The sequence below is a fragment of the Dendrobium catenatum genome, unplaced genomic scaffold (assembly GCF_001605985.2).
Source record: "Dendrobium catenatum unplaced genomic scaffold, ASM160598v2 fragScaff_scaffold_289, whole genome shotgun sequence".
Lineage (NCBI taxonomy): Eukaryota > Viridiplantae > Streptophyta > Magnoliopsida > Asparagales > Orchidaceae > Dendrobium > Dendrobium catenatum.
Window position 1 is genome coordinate 65,811 of NW_021318751.1, and position 15,536 is coordinate 81,346.

A 15,536-nucleotide genomic window follows, 5' to 3' on the forward strand; every position below is an offset into this window, starting at 1 on the left:
TCTTTGTCATAGCATAAATATTATTATGTTTTAGCTTCACTAAATTTTTCATAATTTTTTGACATTGATAAAATTTTTAAGAAATTGATACTTGTCGGTACAAGTAGAAATTTTGGGACCGTTAGTTATTCATTTTGTAAACCAATTTTACGAGAATATTTTAGATAAACTTAGCTAATTTATGAGTATTCTTTTGTAATTTTAAATCTTGAGATTTAAAGATATAAAAAAGATTTTAGACTAAAAGTTGAATAATTAATATAATTATGTTTAAGTCATTTAAATATTTTATTATAAAAAAAATTCTAAAGTCACTGAAGTTATTAAATGCAATTAGTTTTTATTTTCACTCGTTTTTCATTAACAAAGAATAGGAAAAAGTAAATGAGAGAAAAGACTTGAGTAAGAAAAGAGAAATTACATTTTAGGCAATTTCGATACATTTTTTTCGGTCAGCCCAGTTAAAAGACTTGTTCATCTCGAGGTTGATCACACCACGCCTATCTCAATTTACAAAAATAAGTAATTTTTACGAATTTTTTTATTAAATTTATATTTTTTAGCAAAAAATATGAATAATTTTGCACTTATAAAACTTTCATCGTGTAACTTTTTATATGTTATAGAGATTAATATTATGAATATTTCGAATATTTTATGAAAATTTTGCAACAAGGGTTTTGAAATTTATGAGCTTTTTATTGAATAAAAAGTTATATTGACTTAGAAAAATAGTATTGTAATATGATAAAAGTCTTAAATTATTATTTTATATAATCCCTATTAGTTTGTTTATTTATTAAAAATATAAGTTTTGATTTAGTAGGATTTTTTGTTATCTATCGTTATAAAAAACTGTGCAATTCGAACAAGTGCTCAATTATACTTTAACAGCTATAATGTGATGAAAAATATGATTATATGATTAAATTATATTTGTAGATAGAGATAAGATGTCAAATTACTTTGAGATTATGTATATATAAGGTATATTATAATGCTATAAGAACAAAAGGAAGTCATAAGGGATCATAAACCTTTGATATTCTATTTGAATCCGAGAAATATGATAGGAAACGCTCTATAATTGATAAGTCTAAATAATGTGTTATTTTATGTATTATGTTTTCAGCGAAAATGTATTCTTTTAGTTGTGTTGTGCAGAAAAATGCCAAAACATATATCAATTTTTAACCATCATCGAGCACCATAGCATTATACTAATTAACGTCACAACGACATCAAGGACATAACCAGAGTGCCACAATCTTGACATGGCGATGCAGACTTCTCTGTTTGACAATGGCGCAGCGTCAAAATGATCAGCTTGGTGGCACCATATTCAATGTATTCAAGTACTATGGCATCACAATTTATCACGCATCGGTGTCAAAATCGACATTCTGGTCGCGCAACACTCAAAACTATGCAGATCCATGACATACTAGTTATAACTTTCAAAGGACACAATTTGTCAGGGAAACGATGTGATTGTTCACTAAGTAATTATTCCATGTTAGTAGGCACCACGGTGGAGAAAAAATATTCGTATAACGACATTCGAAAGATTGTTGCCGCAGTGCCAGTTATCTAATTTGTATTTTTTTATAAATAGTCATTGAGTTATGTTTATAGGAGAGTTCAACCATTTGTATAATTTCAGTTTTTTCAAAGTATTTCCTTAGATCTCTCTTAGAATCTAATTTAAGAGAGACTATGGAATATTAGATATAATCATTAGAGTATATTGTGTGTGTTTGTTTGAGCAACTTCATATATCAAGGGAGAAAAAGTGTAGAAGAGACATATTGATCCTTGTAATATTATTATCAAATATTTTTGTTCTTCTATGATTTCAATGAAAATGAATTTGCTTATATATTCTTTTATATCTAGCTAATTCTCTAATTTTGAATTGATGATGTAGAAATATATATTAAGTATTAATAGAGATTTTTGTGCTCGAAAAGTGAAATGATGTTTTCAATATTATCTTTTTTTTTTAATGCATATAGTGGTCATATGTGTAATTAAAACCTAATGTGATGAATAACCTTGACGAATAAATGCAAGAACAATCAGGCATATTGAAATAATATGTTTGCATACCTAAACATAGGAAATAAAATAGGTTAAGTTATTAAGGAGATGAAATAATTGTAGGAGATTAGCATATATTATTTTCACTCCTCTAAGCTCGACAAAAATATAGGGATGTAAATGTTCTGATTCATATTAAAAATAATAACTTCATTAGAAAATATATGCAATTTATATTCATCAATCCAAAAATATGTTATTTAAATATTATATTCATTATTTTACTATTTTTATTCAATGATTGAATCTTCACAACAAGCAATTTTATTTTAATAGAATAATTTTGTAATTATAGTAAACAATAGTAGTTGATTGTTGAAAAGTATACTTTCTCATGAGTTTGTCACTCTATTATATCAATTTATTACTTGATTCGATATGTATACTTATATATAGTAAGTGGGGTTTATTATTTTTATATATCAAAGAAGCCCTAAGTATTATTTAGGAGAGATAGAGTCTTAAATATTTTTATAATTTAAAATTGCCCTCCATAGTACCCCCATTAATGATATGAATTATAATTTATTTATCTGCTCATTAATTTAAATAATTAAATAACTACTATGCTCTTATTACATTTCTCAGCACAGTGATTTATTCTATTGCATTTAGCTATTTTTAAATTTAAATCAAAATATTTAATAAAAAGATTTAGAAATTTAGATCGTCTTTTATGGTCTGCTGAGTTATTATAGTTCATTGTGATTTTACTTCTGATTTCAGAATCTAGAAAGGAGAAGAAGATTGTCGATTAGCAGTTCAAGATCATATAAGAGTTTATAGACATTTATCTGTTTTGATTTTTGTACAATCATAGTTAGCTTATTATTCAGTTATGTAGCTCCAACATATAGCCATGCACTGTTGTGTAGGCATATTTTGATGAAATGAAATAAATATTGTGGATGCGTTTATTTTTGGTATATTAAAATGATTATTGGAAGAGAAACTGAAATATTCTAAAACTAGATCTTGGGATTTGTCTGTGACAACTCAACATGATAGTGCTTATCTTGGTCGGGTTGGGTTGTGACATATTACAAGTTACATTCAGCTCGTGAGGAAGGAGAATTTCTTCCTCTTTCATAGCAATTCATTCGAAGGACTCGCTCAGGAGCTAGAAATGAGCTTATCATTAGAGCACAATGAACCATCTTCGGCTATATCCTTCAAGCAGCCGCCCTCCCAGCTGGTAAGGGCGACTACAGAAGCTCCTATTTCAGTCATACAAGTATTTATTCAACTCGGGCAAAGTCAAGTCTTTTGTGCAAAACCTATAAAAAATCATGATAAACACACACGTCTTATCTATGAGACATCCTCCATAATCAGTTCGTTACAAAGCCTAGAAATCCACATCAAGCCCTTACTCTCCCCCTCTCACTCCAAGAGTGCAACATTAGATTGCCTTCCTACCCAACGCCGACTCAATCTCCAGATTATCACTAGTTCAACTTACTTGCATTCTCTCACACAAAATTGCCACACCACTAGGCACAACCAACCGAGCTATATTAAGAGTTGACATTATAACTCCTTTACTCCGTACATATTAGAATGCATCTCTCCAAACCCTATAAATAAGGGGAGGAGAGAGACGCAGAAGAAAAAAAAATGAAAAGAGAATGAAGGAGGAAGTGGCACAAAAAAAAAGGTTATTTTTCCTTGTTTAACTTGAGTTTTGTGAGATATAGCTCTCACCCCTCTCATTCTTGTAATTCTGGTTAGGACAATAAAGATTATGTCTAAATCTATTTTCTTTTCCTCTCATTCCCTCTTCTCTATCTTCATTGCCCTTGCATACAGGTCCTTACCTCACGTATATATTCATAAAGCACGGGGCATCATTTACCTAACAAATATGGATTCAATATTATTCTAAGTTTAATTATTATAATTATAAATTTAAGCTCTATTTTATTTTATTTTGATATTAAAGTAGATAACAAAGTTTTTAATCCAATTTATTGTGAAGTAACCTAGGTTGGATGAGATTGCATCTATTTCAATAATTATTAATTTTTTATGTCATTATTTATATACTTGTAATTAATTGTATCCCTCACTTTGAGGTGACCATTAATGAATAAATGTATTATTCTTAATTAAGGATGTTATCCTTAAAATTTATAATATGATGTCAGCCTTTTTTTTAATATCTAATTATTTGTTGTCAATAAATCCGTAAATCTCTTTTAATATCCAAACACAATGAAAAATAAAACATCATATATAAAAGCTTGTTTCTAATATATAAAATGTGAATGCACACTAAAAAATTATGTGAAATTTTTTGGGCATTTAAGTCAATTAAAATAAATTGATATAAATTATATAAATAAGACTTGAATCTAAAACAACTTAATTGCTAATAAAAAATTACAACTAAAATATCAAAATGAGTTGAATATAAAAAAATAAAGAATAATCTTAGATCTTAACATCATTCTGCCAAACGCTGAATAGCTTTTTTAAAAGCTATTAAAGGATGAACGTCTGCCGACAATGAAATTTGAAAGAGAATAACTCAATAACTTGGCAGGTTTTCCACGTGATTTAATTCAGCTACAGCATTCAGTATTTTATAAATGCCATTGAAGTACTGTGGGCCGTAGCTCAACTTTTTTTTTATATATGACAGCCAATGCTTTTTTTTTTTTTTGTGGGCACGATTTTTTCATTACTTCACTTTTTAAATTGTAATAATAATTTAAAAAGTTTTAATGAATTTAGTCTATGATATTTCTTTCTATAATAATTTTTTTTAAAATTTTCATTTATATTTGATATGTCACCAAAAATTATCTTGATCGGGTACGAATCTTGATGAAAATTTGAGTTGAAAGTTTCCAAAATTAGATATGGGACCATCCGAACTCCAATTTCAACAAACTTATAATTGAATTGAACGTCTCAAGAAGCCGAGCCCAACGACACCAAATTAAACTCAATCCGAGCCCGAATGGGTCCAAAACAAGGGTCTGAAGCGCTGTTGAAGAGTTCAAAGCACAATTTGGATTAACAAACAGTTTTCAAATGTGACATGCTTATAATCAAATCAAGCGGCTCGACGAGACGAATCCAACAAGCCCAAGATCACTGAATTCTGAAATCATTAAGGCGTCCAATTGACCAATAAACGGTCAATGATCAAGGGGATCGATATCGACTGTCTATTCAAACCACTTCCATTTTGACCTTGATTCTCCACATATTTACAAGCTATGACACTCTAAAAAAACTAGAAATAGCCCCCACTCTTCTCATGAGAGGGAAGGAGAAGAGGGGAAGGAAGGGAGGAATTTGGGAGCTCTCTTTCCATCGACCACCGCCAGAGTTCCTGCCGACCACCGCCGGAATCCCTGCCGACCACCACCGGAGTTCCTACCGACCACCGCCGGAATCCCTGCCGACCACTGCAGGAGTCCCTCCCGACCACCGCTGGAATCCCTGCCGACCACCGTCGGAGTTTCTTCCGACCACTGCCGGAGTTCCTGCTGAACACCGCCGGAGTTCCTACCTACTACCGCCAGAGTTTGTCGACCACCGCCGGAGTTCCTCTCGAACTCCGCCAGAATTTTCTTGCCAACCATCGCCTGAATTTTCTTCTAGACTGTCGCTAAAACTCTTCCCAACCACTACCTTATTTTGGTCGATTCATCAATCATCGTCAGATTTTTGTATGATTATTAACCTGTTGTAATTCCAACGTCTCCAAGTCAAAGATTGAATCAAACCTTGTAACCAACCCAAACATAGTGGAATTTCTCATTTGGGCCAGACCCCGTGGTTTTTCCCTTTCGGGTTTTCCACGTAAAAAAGTTTTTGGTGTTTTCTCTTCCTTAATTTTCTGTTGGTGTGCTGGATATACTTAAATTGCTAAGACGTTATATTTTTCATTATACCGCCGCGTATATTCTTGTCCACAACAATATTTATAGTCAAGGGTGGAATCTGCCTTAATTTTCAAGGGGGACAAATTTATAAGTAAAAGTGTAGAATTTGGTTCAACCCCTATTTGTTAATATCCTTGATCGTTGTACTCTTCGCAGATATGTTGAGGGTCCAAGGGGACAGCGCCCCCTTGCGGGGTTCAACCTGTCTGGTCAAGTTGCGAGATTTTTAGGCAATGCCCCTGCAAGGGTTTTCATGATCAGCGCCCCCGGAACAAATTTTGGTTGTAAAATATTTTTGGATTCTCTTTACTATTTCTTTTTGTATTTGGTTCATCGTTCTCTAACAATAACATATATACATAATGTATTTAATTATGTTGTGAGCAATTGCTTAAATATCATAATACTTTAAAACTTTTAAAGGGGGAGTGGGGGGGTGTGCAATTAAGGAGGATCCACCCTGTTTATAATTAATTATTGTCAATATCTTAGAATTAAATTATTTCAATATATATTAAATTTATACTTAGACGCTCAATTTTTTAATTTGTTGTCATAGTCCTTCTCGGCCTAAAAAATATTGTTGCCGGTCTTTCTTTTTTATAGTAATGCCAATCTTCCTCATTTCAACATGCGAATCTCCACAATATTATATTAAAAAAATCTAAATGAATCATAAATTCAATACATTACATATGTTAAAATATGGATGATCAAAATAACCAATAAATCATATTATAGCAATTAGTGAGGCTGTGAGCATACCCATTTCCCATGATTTTATAGTGCATGTTTAACTCATTATAATCATTAGTAGTTTAATATTCTCATCATAAAATATTATTAACATATAAGATATTTGATATATCCTGAAATCAATCCAAATGTTCATAAGATATTATGTGACTTTAGGTGTATTATGCATTTATGTGTAAAATACTAAAATAGGATGAATTAAATTTGTCTATATACATATAATCCTTGCTATCAATATTTCTCTTAAATATAGAGTTTGCTAAAATCCTGTATTTGACTTCATAATTATTCATACATCATAAAAATTGTCTTGCTCAGGCACGAAGCTCGAAGCATATATGAGTTTGGCAACTTTTAAAATTAAACTTCCGATCATTTGAACTTCAATTTCATCAAACTTATAGTTAAATTTAATGTTTCAATGAGACGAAACCAATGCCACCAAAATTTGTCCAAAGCAAGGGACCAAAGCACATCAAGAAGCTCCAAAAGCACTAATTGGATGACCACATGATATCTAGATATTGCATGCTTATAGTCAAATCGAGAGGTTCGACAAGACAAATCCAACAAGTCCAAAATTACTTATTTCCAACATCATTAAGGCACTTAAATATTGCACAAACACTTCATAATCAAGAGATTATTATGGACTATCCAACGGAGCATTCCAAATCTGCCTTCGATTTTCTCCATATTTATTGAGCATGTCACTCTCAAAATCTATAAATATATCTCATCATCTCACATGATGGGGATTGAAACTTATTGGGAGAATGCTTAAACATTGAGCTAGAGAATCAAAAGTGCCATAAGGCTTCAAGAATCTTGAAGCTCCACCTTGGCACCACTACCTGCAAACTCGCACCACTAGGATGCTGACTACTGTCACTCTGACCATCGTCTCCAGTCAAACACAATCCCTCTGACCATTGTTGCTACTTAACTATGGTCCCTCTGACCACCATCACCCGCTGACCCCCTCATACCTCTGTTGCTAGCCCACTATGGTTTCTTCCGACCTCCATCGTAAGATAATGGTTCTTTTGACCTCTATTGCTTGCTAATTATGGTCTTTACGACCTCCATCCCCAGACTACGATCTTTCTGATCTATGTCATCCTCCGACTATGGTCCTTCTGACCTCCATCGCCTAACAACAGTCTTTTTTACCTTAATCGCCCACTGACTACGATCCTTCTGACCACCATCACCCGATGATGGTCTTTCCAACCTCCGTTGCCCACCAACTTTGGTCCTGCCTACCAAGCAAATATGTTATCAATACTGATTCTTCCAATTCCCACCATGTAATGCACTCTATATGATGTATATTTTCTACATCGAGTCAAGTCTTTCCCCCCAATGAATGACCTCTTTTGTAATCGACTACAAACACTAGTGGATTCATTCAAATTGGACTAGGCCCTATGGCCTTTCCCCCTTTTCAGGGGTTTCCACGTAAAAACTCTGGTGTCTCTTATGAATACACACTCTCTTATCTAATTATGCGTTGAATCTTCGTACAAAGTTAATACGCTAAACGTGAATATTCCAGGGTGCAACAATATCCGTATTTATATACTTGTAATTAATTGAGACTTTGTGATTGTGTAGAACCTTCAAATTCAATTCTACTTAGTATTGTTCTCTGAATATTACTTAAAGTTGGAGTGACATTGCTCTTTTTGAGGTGAGTATTAAAGAATAAATGTTTTCTTCTCAATTAAGGATGTTATTCTTGATATTTGTAATATGCTTCCTGTCCTATTTTTAATATTCAGTTATTTGTTGTACATATATCTATAATTCTCTTTTAATATTCAATAACAATGAAAAGTGAAATAGCATATATAGTATTGTCATGAGTTATCTGTTATTTATTGCATAAAGTCATGAATATTACAATGATTCATATATAGAAATATGACTTGTTTGAACACATTTTGTTTTTATTGATGTTTTATTTGGGATAATTTTTTATTGTTTCTTAAAGCATATTTATAGTAAAAAATTAAAATTTGTATACTAAAAAGTCACTACTAAAAATATAAAGTTTTCGCACCATTTTTTAGCACCGATTTTAAAAACGCTGCTATAGGTCGATAGAGACAGCAGTTTTAACCGCTGCTAAACAAATTATTAAAAACTTAATAATTTGATAGCACTTTATTGATGCGGTTTGATAACCGCCGCAAAAACTTATTTTCATTAAAAATCACTGCTTTAGATTTCCTATTCTCTTTATCTCCTTCCCATGCCCTAGCTCCCGCTCGGCATCTGTTTTATCCGGCGTTCGTCTCCCATGCCAAATGATCCACCTAAGAAGTCGCACAAGGACCACAGACGCCGAGACAATTAAGGCAGCAGGGGTGAATCATGAGAAGGTGGAGATGATGTCCTCGGTAGCGAAGGCAGCGAAGGTCCGCGACACCTCCTTCAACGGTAATTAGCAATTCCCTCTTCTCCTCATCCCTATTATTCTTCTTTTTCTTTCTCCCTTCCTTCTAGTCATTTTCCTCTCAAGTTTGGGTATCCACGCATCTTAATTTCATACCTCATGTTCTTGTAGTTGGATTTAACACCGCTTTTGTTGAACAGTGGCAGATATGAGGAATGGTATCTTCACCTCTCTAGAAACTACAAAATCTTTCGATTTTGCATCAGAGGAACGAATTTATGACTGGTATTTTATTGTTGGTTCTTTCTTACGATAGGAACTATGTTTCTTTAATATGTCTCCCTACCATAACGAGAGAATTGCTTCTTATTTGCTCCGTAGGCCATATATGTTTGGTTGGAAGGAATGTTAATGCATTTAACTTTATAATTTCGTATTTGTTGTTTAATGTAACTAATATGTAATTGAATTTACCTAAAAAATGAATAAATTCATTTTTTTTTCAGTGATAAATTCCGTTCAACCTTAATTAAAGTTAAAGAAGAAAATTTTAAGACATTATTATATATCACTCTATTCAAATTCTAATCAATTAAAGATCAAAGATTTTTTTTTTCTCCTCATATATGTGGATGAAAACTAGGTTGAATTTGATTCTATTACCATTTTCATTATCATTTTCATCTATCATTTTATTCTCATTTCATCTAGTTCAATTCTTTCAACCAAATTGAATATGTGTTTATTTTAAAGCAGAGGGCCAAGGTGATGTGGCGGTTTTAACACCTGCTAAAAGCGCTGCTAAAGACTACCTACAACAGCACTCATAAAACCGTTGCTAAAGCCTTTACAGCGAACACAAATACAACGGATTTGTAGCGGTTCGTAAACCGCTGCAAATAAATTAATAAGTGTTTAAACCGTTGTTGTAGGTCCTAAAAAGTGTTGCGAAAGCCTGATTTTATCATAGTGAGTTGTTTTGATAAGTAGTAAGAAAGCCGTTCCAAATGAAGCTTGAATATCATAAATTTAGTTATATCAAATCATACTTCATTATAAGAATAACACTAGTAAATTTATTTATTAGAAGCTTGCTTCTAACATATAAAATGTGAATGCACACCAAAAATTGATTTATATAATAATAGAATATTTTTAGATAGTAGCATGCATAGTCAATAGGCTTCCATAATTACAAATCATTTTGAAATCTTTGAAATTTATTTTAACCTATGCATCATATCCTATGTTGATGAAGAATGAATTTATTCTTGAATTTAAAATAAGGTACAAATTCAATTATTAAAGTAATTTCATATATGACAATTTTAAAATTGATTAAACTAATTAATTATTAAATGCATTATAATAAATATGAAAATAGAGTAGCATCTTTTTAAAAAATCATTAAGCAGCATGCAATATATGAAATAATTCAAAATTATATATTTTAATCACCCATTCAATACATTAAATTACGTGAACGTAAAGCTTTTTAAAATACTTTTTTCAAAAAAAATAAAAATAAAAAATAAAAACATTTTTTATTAAAAAATTATTGTTAAAAAAATTTGTTCCATATAAAATCTAAATATGTACATATATATATATATAAAAAGGAGAATTTGAGCATGAAAAGAGAATGATCTTAGATCATAACATCATGCTACCAAACACTAAATGGCTTATTTAAACGCCATTAAAGGACGAACGTCACCGACATTAATGAAATTTGAAAGAGGAAAACTTGGCAGATTTTCCACGAGATTTCAATTCAGGTAAAGCATTCACTATTTTATATATAAGTGCCATTAAAGTACTGTGGGCCGTAGCTGAACTTTTTTTTTTTTAATATGTGACAGCCTATGCTTTTTAGTTTAAGCTTTTTTAAACAATTTTCTCACTGTTTTAATTTTTAAATTATAATTATACTTTTTATTTATTCATTATTTTCTATAAATTTTGTGCTATAATAACTTTTAAAAAATACTTTTCAATAATAACTTTACAATCATTTTTAGAAAAGCTGCAATATTTTTTTTTTACAATTATTAGGCTTAGTTGGGTTGATGGGCTGGGTTGATGGGCGAGCGTAGTTGGGAACCCGCCAATTTATATTTGATTCGTCTCTCGTGCGGCGCGACTCCTTAAGTTGGGAGAAAATAAGTACGTGGTCTGACACCTGTGGGGCTGTTTACCACTAGGCCTGCCGAGGGATTAATTACTCCGTCGAACACCTCCTCTATAGGGGTGGCAGCATGTAGGTACTCCCGTTTAAAAAAAAAAACTGCAATTATCTCAAAAAAATCTTTAGTAGAAGGTAGGCCACTGTAGATGTCCTGATTTCTTTTTCTTTTTCAAAAATATATAAATTTACCTTCTATATTGTCATATTAATGAGGCAAATTTTAAATTTAAAATATTGAAAATACTTTGGATCAATTGATCTTTCAAGAGAGTGTCCAAAACCTGTTGGTCAAGAAAAAGGTGATGCATAAGTGCCTAAGCTTAAATTAATCAACCAGAAGACAATAAGGACTCTTTGGAATGATATAGCAAGAAGATCTAAGATCCAATTAGCTTTATAGTTCTTGTTAATATTTTAAAATTAGATTAATTTAATATATATTAAATTTATACTTAGACGCTCAATTTTCTTTATTTGTTGCCACAGTTTTTCTTGACGTAAAAAATATCGATGCCAATATCTTTTTTTCCAATCATCCTTATTTCAACATGTGACTCTCCACAAAATTTATATTAAAAAAATATTGTAGAAGAATAAAATAATTGTAAACCTTGTAAAATCTACCAAAATTGTTGAAGTTGAGACCTCTTCCTTGCACTTGCTTGCATGATTTGTGCCCTATGAGAGAATATCTTCTCCTCCCCTCTTCCTTGCACTTGCATTGCCCTGAGTCCTACTATTTGCCTACACGGCTATACCGCTTGGCTTACTCGCTCGCCACTCTCTTATGCTTGCTTGCTCTCTTACAAGGTGCCTTGGTGTCTTTCTATCCTTCTCTTGATCCCATACACTTGATTTTCGAAGGGATTTAAGGGGTGTTAAAAGACGATGAAAGGAAATTGGGCTACGTTGATTCAATTAATTTGACCCAATTTAACTTAATATAGTTTTTTATAACTGTTGCGGGCTAGAATATACGCGACGATAGAGTAAGAAAGTATTCGTCTTAGCGTTGTACGGATATTCAGCACACAAACAGAAGATGAAAGAACACCATGATTTTTACATGAAAAATCCTGAAAAGGAAAAAAAACTACGGGGTCATGCCCAGTTGAAAAAGTTTCACTAGTATTTGCTTGAGATACAAGAGACTGACTCGTCCGTAAAAGTTAGGATGATCATATTACAATGAATCACTTCTGGATTGAAATCAAGTTACAATGTCGGGCAGAGTTCCGGTTTCACTTGGAGATCGGGCAGAATTCCGGCGTTGTTTGGAAGTCAGGCAAAATTTCGGCGTCATTTGGAAGTCGGACAGAATTCCTGCGTCGATGGCCGAGGAGTTTCTTCCCTCATAATCTTTTCCTCTTCTCTTCTCCTTCTTCTCTTATTCTTCTTGCTTGGGTCCCCTCTCAAAAGAAATGAGGGGTCTATTTATAGATTTTTGTAGTGGCATGACCTGTACATAGATGAGAGATCAGGGGTAAACAGAGAGTTGTTGGATGGACGACCGATGTTGAATCTCTTGATCATGTACCATTCGTCAAATATTTGAAGATTTTAATAATGTCAGAATTTTGAGATCTTGGGCTCGTTGGATTTGTCTCATCGAGCCGCTCAATTCGACTATAAGCACGTTATATTTGGAAACCATTTGGTAACTCAAACTGTGGTTCGAACTTTCCAAGGAAAATTTGGTTAATTTAGTGAATTCTTGTTTTTTTGTACCCTATCCCCCAAAAACAAAAATATCATTTCTTTCGATGAAGCGAAGGTATGTACCTTCTTCTATTTTTCCATCTAGGATCCGAACTGTATCATTGATAAAAATAGGAACTTATCATTATGGCAATAAAAAATTTGATTCAAAGGGAGACAACACTTCGGGTCCTTGATTTGGACTCATTTGGGCTTGGATTGAATCTAATTTGGTGTCGTTGGATTCGTATTTCCGAGACGCTTAATTTGACTATAAGTTTGTTGAAATCAGAGTTTAGGTGATCCCAGATTTAATTTTTGAAGTTTTCGGCTTGATTTTGCCTCGAGATTCCTGCGTGGTCAAGATAATTTTTTGATGATATATCAATAATCATAATATCCTATTAATCATTCAATTTGGTGTCGTTGAATTAATAATAATGCATACTGTTGTTTGAAAGTTTGAGATAATTTTATTTAATTTTAAATTTTGTATTTTTTGGGGAAACACAATATATTAAATGATTCATGTCATAATTATGCAACAAGTTTTACGCTGACTATCGACTACTTAACATAACTCTCCACTTTTCTCATCTGGGACTTGGACCTAAAAAACGACAATGTTTCTCAAAATCACTTTGGATTCATGCTTAATAGGTTTTCTATGGAAGCTATACATTTATTGAGATATCTGAGGGAGAAGTAGAGATAGAATAAGGAGGATCTACATATGATACTTATTGATTTAGAGAAAACATATGATAAAATTTCAGGAAAAGTGCCATAGAGAGTTCTAAAAAAGAAAGAGTTTAATAATGTTTATATTCAAGTCTAATTGATATGTTAGCAGGAGTTGTCACTTGTGTTCAAATTAAAGGTGTAAACGAGTCGAGTGGGGTTGAGTAGTGGCATTATCGAGCTTGGCTTGTCAGTTAAAAAATCAGCTCGAACTTGGACTTAAAATTGAACTCAAAAGGCTAGCTCGAGCTCGGCTCGTCCCATTGTAAACGTACTCGAGCTGTCGAGCCGGCTAGCCACCGGCATCTTCCGTGATCCGGTTGTCTTTCGCACGCGGTCCACAAACTCCAACACGCGTGGTCTACCTCGAGCCTAGTGTGTTCTACCTCAAAACACGCTTACGCATGTTGTCCGCCTCGAATTGTGAATTTGAGATTTAGGCGGGATAAAAAATATATTTTATTATTAAATTTTAATAATATTCAAATTTAATAAATAAAATAAAAATTATTTAAAAAATATTAATAGTGTTTCGAGCCGGCTCTCAAGCTCACGAGCTTCGCCTCATCAAGCTTAAACTTGAGCTCGTGACTCATTATGCTCTGCTCATGAGCTTGTTAACGAGTAGAGCTCGAGCTGTCTCGGCTCACATACACCCCTAGTTCAAGCATAAGGTGGTTTGACTAAGTAAAATTCTATTTCATTTGGATTACATCAAGAATCAGCCTTAAGCTCGTATCTTTTTTGCTTTAGTTATGAATGTTGTCACTATACATTTGCAAGAGGTTGTACCCTGGTACATGCTTTTGCTGATGATATTCTTCTTGTTGATAAGACTATAGAGGGAGTTGAAGGTAAAATTGAATTGTGGAAGACAATATTAGAGGCTAAAGGTTTTCGTTTTAGTTGATCTAAAAGTGAATTTATGGAGTGTAATTTAGTAATAATAGATCTAGGGGGGTATTATGACTTTCGGTGATCAACTCATTAATAAGAGTACACACTTTCGATATCCTAGGTCTATTGTTCAGAGTGACGGTGAAATAGATGTGGATATTATTATTAGAATTCAAGTTGGATGGTTGAAATGGAGGCTTGTTGTGTGATATAAAAGCCCCCCTCAAACTTAAGGGAAAAACCTATAAGATGATGGTTAGACCTGCAATGCATTATGTCGTAATGTTGGTCATTAAAAGAGAAGCATAATATTAAGTTAAGTGTTACAAAGATGAGGGTGCTCAGGTGGATGAGTGACTTGACTCTTAAAGATGAATACAAAATAACATTTACGTGAAAAGGATGGAGCGGCTCTAGTGGAAGATAATATTAGAGAGAACCGCTATAGTTGGTTTGGTCATATAAAATGACGGCCATGTGTTGACCCTGTTAGGAAAACATGTATTAGATTTGACTTATATTAAAAATGATAGAGATATACTCAAAAATATTTGATTAGAAAATATTAGAAATGATATTTTTTATTAGATTCAAATGAAAGTTTACCTCTTAACATGACAAAATAGAGAAAAATGATTCATGTAGCCGACCCCAGATAATGAGAAAATGGCTTGATGTTGTTGCTGTTGTTATTTTATTTGAAACACATTAAAATCTTGATACCACCCTCTTGCATGAATAAAAATTTACATTAAAAAAATTAAACTTTTTTTTTTTGGGACATTTAGGCCATTTAAGGCAAACTCACACACACAACGCATACACAAAGACTCGAACCCTGGACCTCTTAGTTGGA